General features: G+C 34.9%; 1 pseudogene; it reads right to left on the reverse strand.

Moving 5' to 3' along the window:
• Positions 1 to 11,227: 11,227 nt before the first annotated feature.
• Positions 11,228 to 11,381, reverse strand: LOC120238282 (annotated as a pseudogene).
• Positions 11,382 to 12,263: the final 882 nt, after the last annotated feature.

A 12,263-nucleotide genomic window follows, 5' to 3' on the forward strand; every position in this document is an offset into this window, starting at 1 on the left:
CAAAATATACCACCAAGGAGAAGTGTCAAGATTTAAATTATGTAAAAATATGAAAAAATAATGTGCGGTACATTGGTGATTACAATGATGGCTACCTAGGAGTTTGTAATTGAGTAAACTCGGAGGTGTTAAAGTTACTTAATATACTCAGGATTCAATTTCCTTTATAAAATGTGGTCAGTGATAGTATTCACCTCCTAAATTTTTTGATATAATGAAATGTGTGATTGCATCTAAATGCATCTAAGCTTGTTGGTACTCATTTAACAAATGCTCAAGAAAATTTAGCCATTTAATGCACTTATTAATGAAATTGTTACAAGTAATTGTAATCTCTACAGAAGAAAAGATCAGTGTCATTATTTATTTTCTGTATTTGCCAATACATAGCAGTATGTTTTCTCTCAGCAGGAACAGATAAATCAAATGACTGTCTCTATTTAAGGATTAAGTGAAATCTGGGAGGGTGAAGAACTAATTCTACAAAGTCATTTGATTGCACTTTTTTCGCTTTTAAATATTCTTATTGCTTATTGCCTCTGGCATACTTGAGCATTTAAATCTGCTCATTATATTTATACACTGACTTAAGAGCTAAAAGACAGATGACAAAGATTTAAACAAAATGAGTGAGAAACCAAACACTTCTTGCTTGTGCTGATGCATGCTTTTTCTTATGTAAATGCCTAAATTCATTGGCTGGGGTGAGGCTGGAAGGATCTTCATTAATACTTACATCTGTTGTTGCAGATGTAGATAAAATATATTATTTTATTATTTTAGGGAAGTAGTGATAAATGACATAATTGAAAGAGCTTCAGTTTGAAAGACTTTTCTACATTTGCTACATTTTTCTCTTCACTATAAAAAATATATATACACACACCCATATATACATATACATGCACACATTTACATGAAACATTTTTAGACAGATTTGCACAGTTAAAATGAAAAAAGAAAACAATGAAACACAGTTTAAAACAAAATAATTAGTTCATATCAATCTGAGGAACTCAAAGTTTTTGAAGAAGAAAATAATTTTCTTAAGATATAGCCCTTATTTTCACTTCTCCAACCTCTCCTACACTGAAAAAAATCCCACAAAATTAAAAAAATAGGAATGTCCAGTGTCAAACTTATGATGAGTCTTATTATTTTATAACTATCTGCTAAAAAAAAGAGGACTTTGATTGAATATAATTGTATGTTTTGAAACTATATCTGAAAATGGATTTCCTGAATTAAGATTCCTGAGGTTCAAAATAGAATGTATCTAAGTCACTCTAAGAATTCTTGCTAAATTATTATAGGCTAGTAAATGCTAAAAGATATTGTGAATGTTGATAGTGATCAAATTCTAAGATATACACAAATACAGCAATTCCTAAGTAATAACTCAATACTTTATAGAAAATGTTTTTCATTGGACTTTTCTAATATACCCTATAAGGATCAGAGAATGAGAAATATTTTTACTCCATAGTATCCAGTAACTCCTGTTAAAGGAGCCAACATGTCTCAGTTTGTTTTTACTGCAGGTGACCCTTATCAACAATCTTCATATGACAGCATTTCTAACATGTCAGCTCCTTCCAATATCATGTTATTGCTCCAAGGCTAGCCATACTCAGAGGCCAGGATTTTGATGAGGATTCCTTAGCATTCCTTTACCTGCAATGATAATGTGTTTAAATCAGTATAAATTATTCATTTAGGAAAAGTAATTTAGAAGATTTGAGAATTAGGTAAGGCTCAAAACTAGATTTGAAAAGATAGTGACCATTGTGTGGGTGTCTAATATGTCAAATGTCTTTGTTATGGAAGATATAACACAAAGGGAAACTTCAGTTTTTGTCTGATCTGGAACAATCCAGGAGTTAAGTCAAATGTCTGGAAATTCTCAAGCAAGTAGTCTGACATGGGGGGTCAGGGATATAGCAGGACTCCTCGGAGAGAAATCCTTTTCCAAGTGACACATTCTCTTCTCCCTGAGGAGGCCCATGATTAGGAAGCCCTTGGAAGTCAAGTCAGGGAAGTAGAGAAGCAAAGACTGATGCTGAAGGACATGGTGAAGACATCTAAGAAGGAGACATCAAGAGAAGCCCTCCAAGAAACAGAATTTTGCCAATGGAATCAACATTTTCCACCCATAGCCATCTTACTACATCCTAGGTAGGTGAATCTTGCTTTAAAAACAGGTATTTGGGGAGGAAGACAACACACACTATATTTAATAATTCAGGTAGTATACAGCTCAAATTGAATTATCTTAAGATTGTTAATATATAAATTATGTATTAACTTGATCTCTTCTTTGTACTGGATAGCTTGGTGACTGGTGAAGACCTGGTGGCGACCAAGACAAACTGCCCTTTCTTCAGTCAGCTTATATTCTAGTGAGGGACAAAATAAACATATAAACAAGACATTCCTGGAACGCTCTCAGTTCTGAGAATAGAGTAAAGAGAGTTAACAGTGGTCTTTGAAAATAAACCACACCACCCAAGGGGCAACACTGAAGGGAGAGTGTTCAAGGCAAGAACTAGTGCCAAAATCTCAGATATGGAAGTGCTTAGCTATGGGGACTCCCAGAGGAGTCAGTGTGGCTGGACTATAGCAATACTAGATATTATTGTTAATTACAACTGGAGAGATTAGTAGTGACCAACCAGAGGAAGGAGGATCTTACAGTCCCCAGTAATAAGTTTAGATTTAATTTGAGGAATAATGGAGAAAGCTTGGAATGTTTTCCTTCCTTCCTTCCTACCTTCCTTTCTTCTTTCGTTCCTTCCTTCTTTCTTCCTTCCTTCATTTTTGGAGGGACTTGACCTATTATGTATTTTCAAAATAGTCTTTTAACTTCTGTGTGAAGAATTGAATTTAGGGAATGGTGATTGAAAGTTGAACCAGTGAGACCCATTAGGAGCCTGTTGTGGAAATCTGTATGACTACTAGCTAAGGGAAGGGTCATGGAGGTAGAGAGAAGTGGAGGGAATTTGAGATATTTTGAAGAAAGAACTGGTATACTTATTGATGAATTAGATGTAGGTTCCAGAAAAGGAAGAATCAAGGATGATTCCTAGAATTTTTATATAAAAGGGAAATTTTTTAAAGGCAAAGTTGGCTTTAGAAATTTAGATTTCTGCTTTGCAAATTTGTAGCTTAAAATTATTATTAGACAACTACGTAGGATTGTTAAGTAGTTGCATATACCAATGTGAAGAATCATTCAGTTATTGTTTGTATTTTAGTTGTATTTTTTCTTCCGTATTTTCTAAGTAGAGTTCATTTTGAAAATTATATTCTATCATTCCTTAAGGGGAAATAAAGGCAATCAGAAGCGAGGTTTTTCCATAAATAGACCTGCAGAGCCAAGAATGTTCGAGCACCTCTAGAGAGCAGTGATTACAGTTTCAGCAACATTATCGTAAAACATATTGGAAAAAACATGATTTATTTTACAATGAATTTCCTAAAGTGGTGTAGTTATAGCATCATGGTTACAGATTATACCCCACAATGGGGCTCCTAAGTTTGTTTTTTTATCTCCTTTCTAAACAGTTATCAAACTGTCATTGCTATTAATATAAATTCATAATTACTCCACCTTCAATAAGCAGAAATGATTACTGTCTCTCTTGTGCCCTCATACACCTCACATATACTTCTAGCATGGCAGCCAACAGATTTTTGTTTCTTATTCGACTAGATTATAACCTCCTTGACACAGTGGTAGTATTGTGTTTCTGTCTCTTCCATTAGCACTGGCACATTGGAATAAATAAAATTGCTTAATCGACCCAGTGAAGAAATGGGCATAAGATATGAACAGACACTTCTCCAAAGAGGACATCCAGATGGCCAAAAGACACATGAAACGATGCTCAGCATCCCTCCTCATCAGGGAAATACAAATCAAAACCACATTTAGATACCACCTCACGCCAGTCAGAGTGGCTAAAATGAGCAAATCAGAGGACTCTAGATGCTGGCGAGGATGTGGAGAAACAGGCACCTTCCTACAGTGTTGGTGGGAATGTAAACTGGTGCAGCCCCTCTGGAACACAGTGTGGAGGTTCCTCAGAAAATTAACAGTAGAACTCCCCTATGACCCAGCAATAACACTGCTAGGAATTTACCCAAGGGATATAGGAATGCTGATGCATAGGAGCACATGTACCCCAATGTTCATAGCAGCACTCTCAACAATAGCCAAAACATGGAAAGGGCCTAAATGTCCATCAACAGACGAAAGGGTCAAGAAGATATGGTTTATCTATACAATGGAATACTACATGGAGATGAGAAAGAATGAAATCTGGCCATGTGTAGCAACATGGATGGACCTTGAGGGTGATATGCTGAGCGAAATAAGTCAGGCAGAGAAGGACAAATATCATATGTTTGCACGTATAGGAGGATTAGGAGGAAGTTAACGGAGGACCATGGGGGAGAAGAAGGGGCAAAATAGTGGGGGAGAGGGAGAGAGGCAAACCATGAGAAACTCTTGAATGATGAGAACAAACTGAGGGTTGACGCGGGTGGGGGAGTGGGGAAGGGGAGTGATGGGCATGGAGGAGGGCACTTGTTTGGATGAGCGCTGGGTGTTATATGGAAACCAACTTGACAATAAACTATTTGTAAAAATAAAAAATAAAAATTAAATAAGTGGGGGGAAAATAATTGGTTCGTGGATAGATTAATGAATGAATAAATGAGTGAATAAGTGAATGGGGTACCAGTAGAGTATAGCTAAGCGAAGTTATTCTCGAAAGCCCTTGCTTTTCTGAATCCTGCCCTGCTCACAGTTTGCCATTAACCTTGGGCAAGAGCTTGAGGTGAGAAAACCTCAGGAGATCAATTGTCCCTAAACAATGGAGAACTAAAACTCTGATAAGTTCAATGATATTATACTTTTTATATACAGCACCTATAAATAGCAATGTTTTCTCAGTGCAGAGTGGTAACTTCATGTTTTCAATACTTAAGACAAAAGCAAGCATTTTGTGTTTCATTTATAATAAAACAGAATACATATAGATTAATTTATTATAAAATCTTTAACTGTTAATGGAACTAGATTCAGCTTGTCAACCTAGCATATATTTTTCATTATAGGAAATAGACATAAGAAGAATCAATAGGATGCTTTGTAAGCGTGAAATTGGAAGGAAAATAAATTCTGTGATTCAACAATTGAAAAGTGTAAAGCTAGGGTAGAATTATATATCATAATAAAGATAGATATGCTTTGGCACCTGGTATTTACAAAAGTGTAATCATTGAGTTAGAGAAGCCTGTAATCTAAACAGTCCTTGGATTGATACTTCTAATATTTAACTTTTATTCTTTGTACTCTGTCCTTTGTAGTCCACCTTCCTCAAAATCCCAATATGAAGATTCTTGGGGGTTTTTTTTCCTCTCCAACATTAGCACAGCCAAGTGCTTCCCAGAATACTGAAGAAAAAATAGGCTGATATACAGTATGTATACTGAGAGGAAGAAATGCTATAACACACTGAACTTTTCCCAATACTAGAGATCCATGTTATTATACAGGTTGAATGTAGTTCTGAATATACTTTAATTTAGATTATCCATATTGATTCCCTTTTTGGCACACCTGTTATGTAACAGTATAATGCCAGCTGATAGGAATAAAAAAACAAATTGAGGTAAATATGTAAGCAAACTGCAGTGCAGCATAAGACAGAAACATGAAATATGAAAAAGATTCAGAGTCAGCTTTATGAAGGCAGTGATTAACATTGGAAAAAGTAGAAGCTCAAGTCCTTGCTTTTCCAAATGAAGTTTTATTCAATTGGGACTTGAAAAATAGGGCTTTATCTGTTGAGTTGATGGTGAGAGTTTTCCATAAGAAAGAAGGGCATATCTAAAGATACTAAGGATTCATGAATCAGCATGCTGCACTCAGGAACAACACACAATTAAGCACTGAATAAACTTCCATGAATTTACTTTAAAGATTATTATTTCCAAAGGCCAGTATTATAAAAGGTATATTGTGTTTATTTTCCTTCAGTTAATTTAAATTATAATAAATTTTATTTTTCCAAAATAGTAATATTCTTTTACAATATTGTTTTTAAAAGGTTTACATGTATTCATGAAGCTGCCATAATATCAAAATTGCATCATTATTCAATCAAATATAAACTAACCTTGGGGCACCTGGGTGGCTCAGTCGGTTAAGCGTCCAGGTCATGATCACACCGTTCGTGGGTTTGAGCCCTGTGTCAGGCTCTGTGCTAATGGTTAGCTCAGGGCCTGGAGCCTGCTTCAGTTTCTGTATCTCCCTCTCTCTCTGACCCTCCCCTGCTCTCTCTCTCTCTCAGAAATAAAAAAAAACATTTTAAAAAGTAATAAATAATAAACTAATCAATGGATGATACTTGATTTCAGATTATACTGTTGATTTTACTGGTGATTCAGAATCTAAACTTTCTTTTCAGAATAAGAAATGAACTAACTCTTAGGGATAATGTTTAAAAGAGATGAGGGGATACAGTTATTATTTTTAAATGTGATATATAAAAGTTTACAGGAAACTAATTTTTTTCTCACCTTACTGGTTAAATAGTTGTTTGCTCTTGTGTTCCTAATAAGTCTTTTATTACCTGTAGCTTGCCGGCGTCCCACTCCAGCAGGTCCAGGGGTCCCTGATGGATGGCCGGTGTCAGGGAGAGAGGGATGAGAGAGCCCTCAGAATCTTTCTGGTCATCAGGCAGGCATATCTGCTCTGAATGACTTTCAGCTTTATTTTATTATTAAGTGTTTAGGGGACAGCACAGAAGTGGCATTTGCCTTAGACAATGATTTTTGATGACAAATTTCTTTGATATATAAAAATTTCCCAGAACATAGATTTGTAGAAGACTCCTGCATAACCTTTATCAATAGTGATTGAGGTAGGTGATTTAGATGCTTATCCTATGGGGAAGGAAGGTATCTTTAGCATTCAAATACAAGACAATGTTTTTAGCATAGCAAAGGCAAAGTTAGTTCTTTGTGAGCAGGGGTCAATAGCCTGTTTGCTTTAGGGGAAGTATTAAGAAAAACAGGTTTTCCAGGAAACACAAATGTTTGATCCCATAATCACAAAACAAGAAGTTTCTACAATAGGTTCCTTCACAAGGTGAGATCAACATATCAAGGCCAGAATAAGTCACTCTGAATACCAATCAACAAGGTGCCCTGGGGGTCTATACTCTAGCAGAAACAATTGAGTGGGCGTGGATTTTGGTTGCCATCTGACAGCAAGAGACCATGCAAACTTGCCTTAACTTCACAAGGAGTTTTCTCAACTAGTGAGTTCAGAAATGGACCTGACAGTAGCTGTTCTTCTGAAACATAATCTAAGGTCTGCACTGAAGGCCATACTGTGTCTACCAATGCAACTAATATTAGGAAGGGTCTACATTCTACAAAACCTTTCAAGGTAGAAGACTACAACAAAAAAAAACAAATGAAAACAAAACAAAACAAAAAAAAACCTTTCTTCAAATCCTAGGTCAGCTGCAACTTCTTGGTAACCATTTCTGAGGAAAAGTGGTATTAAATTTTCTTAGTCTATGATCCCATATAAAATGTATATATCTGTATTAGCCATCATAACATAAAATTATAATTATTTATTTACACTTCTCTTTTTTCATAGCCTGATGGACCTTAGAGGCCGCAGAGAGTTTTAATTATTTCTGATATCCCAGCACCTACTGAAGTGTGCCACAGTATTCAGGGAAATTTTATCATATGTCTGATGGATTGAATTGAATTGAAATGTATGGGAGAATATTTATTTCAAAAATACAAAATTTGCATATGACAACTTGAGGAATAACTTGCAAGGTATACATTTGGAGTTCTTAAATGTTACATAATAGTATATATTTTGATAAATACTTGAATCATAGATCACTTTTTCATTAACCTTACAGAATACACATCATATGTTAGCTATAGTGTAACCCACCAGACTTTACAAAGATGAAATAGCAAATAGATGTTGCATAGGTCTGAAAAGACAGGGATGAAGAATTGAAGTTGATTAAATAGAAAAGTATCACTCTACCCGCCCCCAAAAGTGTCATTGTCTAACATTTAAGTGACTTTGAAAGAGTAAATTTTTTAAAAATGGAAGTATTAATGAAAAATGAAATTGAAATGCAAAGAGCTTATGGAAGTGTTAGCTTCAAAGCAAGGTTCATAAAGCATAAAGTCCTTATTAGTTGGCACTAAAATGATAGCATTAATTCATTGTAATAGATTATTCCATAAAGAGATAAACCTAATAGGCATTACCAAAGAAGAGGACCCTGGAGTGTAAGATATTTAAGATGACATAATGGGATAAAATTTGAAGGTCACAGATCAATTGCTTAGAAGCTCAATAAGAATAACTTTACTATTTGAGATTAAGAGAGTTTAGAAAACATTTAAATTGTTAAATTAAACATGACAAATTGCTTTTCATGATGAATTCCTTTTGTCTTAGGAATTTGAATGTCTAACTCATGCATTTTCTCACAGTGTAATTTGATGAATAAAATACCATGCTTTTGTTGATAAGCAACTATGGCAATATTGCATGGGATAAGTAGATAGGACCAAGTCAAATATTTTCTTCCTTTATGGTCCTATTCAAAAGACAAAATAGGGATAGTGTGGATAGTGGATGGATGAATAGGCAGAGGACAGAGGATTTTTGGACAGTGGAAATAGACTGTGTGATACCATAATGATGGATCTATGTCATTATGTGAACTATGAACTAATTATGACGTGTCCATGTAGATTCATCAGTTGTAACAAATGTACCACTATGCTGGGGAATGTTGATAATGCACAGATGGGGACGAAGGATACAGGAGAAAGCTCTGTATCTTCCCCTCAATTTTGCTGTGAATTTGAAACTGCTCTAAAAATTTAATAAAAAGACAAAATAATCTATGAAAACAGTATAGTGTTTCATAGATTCAGTCTTTGCATTGTGTAGTTTGCTTAAGGATAGCACAAAATTTGAAGTGAACTAAATACTTTTTTTTAATATAAAGCAAACTTATAATTTCTATTTTATTCATAATACCCCCAATCTAGGCTTGGGGAAGCAATGATAGTGTAATTTTGGAGCTCGTGATTACCATTGTTTTTTTTCTGATCATTTTGACCTCTACTGAGCAGCAGCACAGGCAATGCTAGCAAAGAAAACAAACAAAAGAAAACAAACAAACAACAACAACAAAGAAAGAATAGAAGAGTTAAGTATGTGTGAATTTTTCTATCTGGTAATGTTGCTCTTCTATAGTCTTGATTATTTCTTGTGTGTCTCAAGGTTTTCTTCCCCTTAAATTGAGTCTCCCAGGCTAGTATAAAAGTCAATATTTCTTAGAATTTGTTCTATGGAATGCTAAATTCATGAAATATTACTTAGAAAAAAAAAATCTAGGGTTAAAAACTTTGAGAAAGTTTGAGAAAGACTGTGTTGTTAGGCCTAATTCCCTACCACAGGTTTGTTTAAACGATTTATGATGCTATGTGCATTGTACATCTCCAAAGGGGGATCTTGTGTATATGAGGTTTTCCGAATTTATTTGATGACTAATAGATTTGTCTGAATACCTAAGCACTTTAAACCAGAGATTTGGCAAAGTGAGAACTCCAGAGATGTGAGAGTCAGCTTTCTGAACACTCATCCAAGGACAGCTAAAATTGTGTTGTTAAATGCTTAAAATATAAAGAATTATGATAAGAATATGGAAAGGGGATCCCTAGGACCATTTGGCATATCATTCAGAGCAGGTGGGCAGTGGCTGCTTTAAGGGCAGTATTTGACCCCAAGCTTGCCTAAGCTGAATTAGGTACAAACACTCCCTCACCAATACTACATCACCAAAATCTTATAGTTATAAAGATAGGAAAAGTAGAATAAAAAGAAAAGGTTACTCACCTTCATAAATGAAGAAAGCAGAATACTGAAGGGCTGTCCCTGCCATCTAAGGCAAATGGGGACATATCAAGGTGTTTAGTGCCCTGACTTCTATTTATGGGCTTTTGGGACCTTCAGTAGTGTAATATTCTTTAGGCTCCTTAAAAGGAGTAGGTAAAGAAAGAGGAATCCAGTATTATACCTTAATGTGCCATTGACATGATGAGGCTAGGCACCTACATAAAATCTTTGCATATAGGAGGGAGCTCAGACTCATAAGGAAAATGAGAGGGGCATTGCTTAATTGGGGAAGGTGGAGCAATTCCTAAGATACAACTAAGACAAAACAAAGTTACCAGCTTTTCCCATTAGGTTGGCTAATTAAGAAAAGGGGTATTTCTAGAAGACATTACCTGAGGAAAACATCCCACAGTGTCTATTCAAAAGCTCAGACTTGCAAATTGGATTTTGGAAAGGTTCAGAGAGCAGGGAAAGCCACTGCTGCCACTGATGAGACTTACCTGTACCTGCTTGCCCTCACAAAATATTAAGTGAAACAGAAGGAGACACATAGTCTGAAAAAGTTGCAAAGTTAGAGTTGCCATGAATAAGTAGAAACATGTAAATGTATGATGGAACCACCATTAGAATCTGCATCTAATATGGGATCATTGCTAAACTCTAACACCATGGGCTCATTTATAAAGACAAAAGGAAAGAAAGTAAATAGAAAATAGATAGTTGAAACATAAGCAGAGGACCTGATGTCCATTTATGAACCCACTTGTGAGCTTAGTAAGAAAGTGGTCAGGAAACATGAGGGAGAATTCCACAGTAGCATTTCCCTCAGAAGAAGAAAAAGTAATGATGATGATGATAGTCATGCACCAAGGATTAGCGTACTTTTTATCTTTTCCTGAACAAGTTATATTTCAGGATTTTTGTCAATCTCAACTCAAAAAGATCTATATTTAAGGGGATAGGGAATTATATGCTTATGAGAAAATGGAGGTGAACCTCTCTTTCTAATGTTTTGAAGATGAAAGAGAGTTAATCATTAAAATGTATGAAAATTTAAAAAAAAACTATTAATTATTCATTTAAATCTATTTTTGCTGGGGGATGTTTACATCTGGAAGACTTGATTATTCATGCTGACATGAAATAGAGTATCAATAATATCCGTTTATTATTTATAATAGAGTAGAAGTAAAATATTTAATCTCTAAAATTCTAAAAAGGAGTTTGTGAACTCTAGTTTCCATAAAATGTGGACATTGAAGGTAAAGCATTTTAGTCTGAAATACTGAAATTCTTTTAAATCTAGGTGAAATTTCAAGCTATTATAAGCATCCATAGTCATAGTTTCCAAAAAAGTAGCTACTATTTTCACATTTTACACTTGATCTTAGCCAAAAGGCCGAGAAGTGATATTACTATTTTCACAATTTAATCAGTGATATTTACACATTGATACTGAATTTCTTCACAGTTGAAACATAAAAAATTAATTTTGTGTTCATATTGTAAGTTTTTTTCCCAGCTTTGATAGACTTACCTTTTTAATATTAGAAAGGTATCACAAATTAAGGGCAATCATGTTGCAACATGTGTCACCATTGTTTACCAAATATGATTTAAGTTGTTTGGCTCTCTAGGCAGATGTTTTCTTCCCTCACAGATCCTCATCCCATGTGTGCTTCTCCTGAATTGTAAGAGATTTGTATTTACTTCAACTAAATTATATAATTAGGCCTACTGTTTCTAATTTTATATCCTTTCATTAGGTATTCGTTGAATGTTTATGATGCAGGCATTTCATGGTTTATTGAGGGAAGACTTTATGGTCTAGCGAAGGAGAGTCACAAATAATTTAAATACCATCTAAGCTGAAACAAAAACTGAAAATGAATGAAAACACCAATATGCCTATTGACTACTTGAAAATACTTACGAATCGTAGTTGAGTGTTTCATGAAGGACAGGAAACTCCCTGAATGACTCCTGGAGGCCAGTTTATACTGTAATAGCTGGAGGATTCAAGGAATCAGCCAGCATTGCAAGCTGGCTCAGTGGTAAAAGCCTGAGAAAGAGAACGGAAGTTTAAAAGGAAAAGGGTAGATGGATTGGCAGGGAATAGACATTATTTGTATATAAGTGGGATATAGGATGCCTAGATAAAATTTTGCAAACGATACTGGCAAAATATTATCATAAAAAACATCTGATGTCTCACTGAAGAGTTTTATTTCGGAAACTCTAAAGCATTCTGAGCAAAGTAGCTCAATCTTTATCTGAAGAACGTGTGATAGAC

Source organism: Hyaena hyaena, unplaced genomic scaffold (genome assembly GCF_003009895.1).
Source record: "Hyaena hyaena isolate Hyena2069 unplaced genomic scaffold, ASM300989v1 scaffold_200, whole genome shotgun sequence".
Classification (NCBI taxonomy): domain Eukaryota; kingdom Metazoa; phylum Chordata; class Mammalia; order Carnivora; family Hyaenidae; genus Hyaena; species Hyaena hyaena.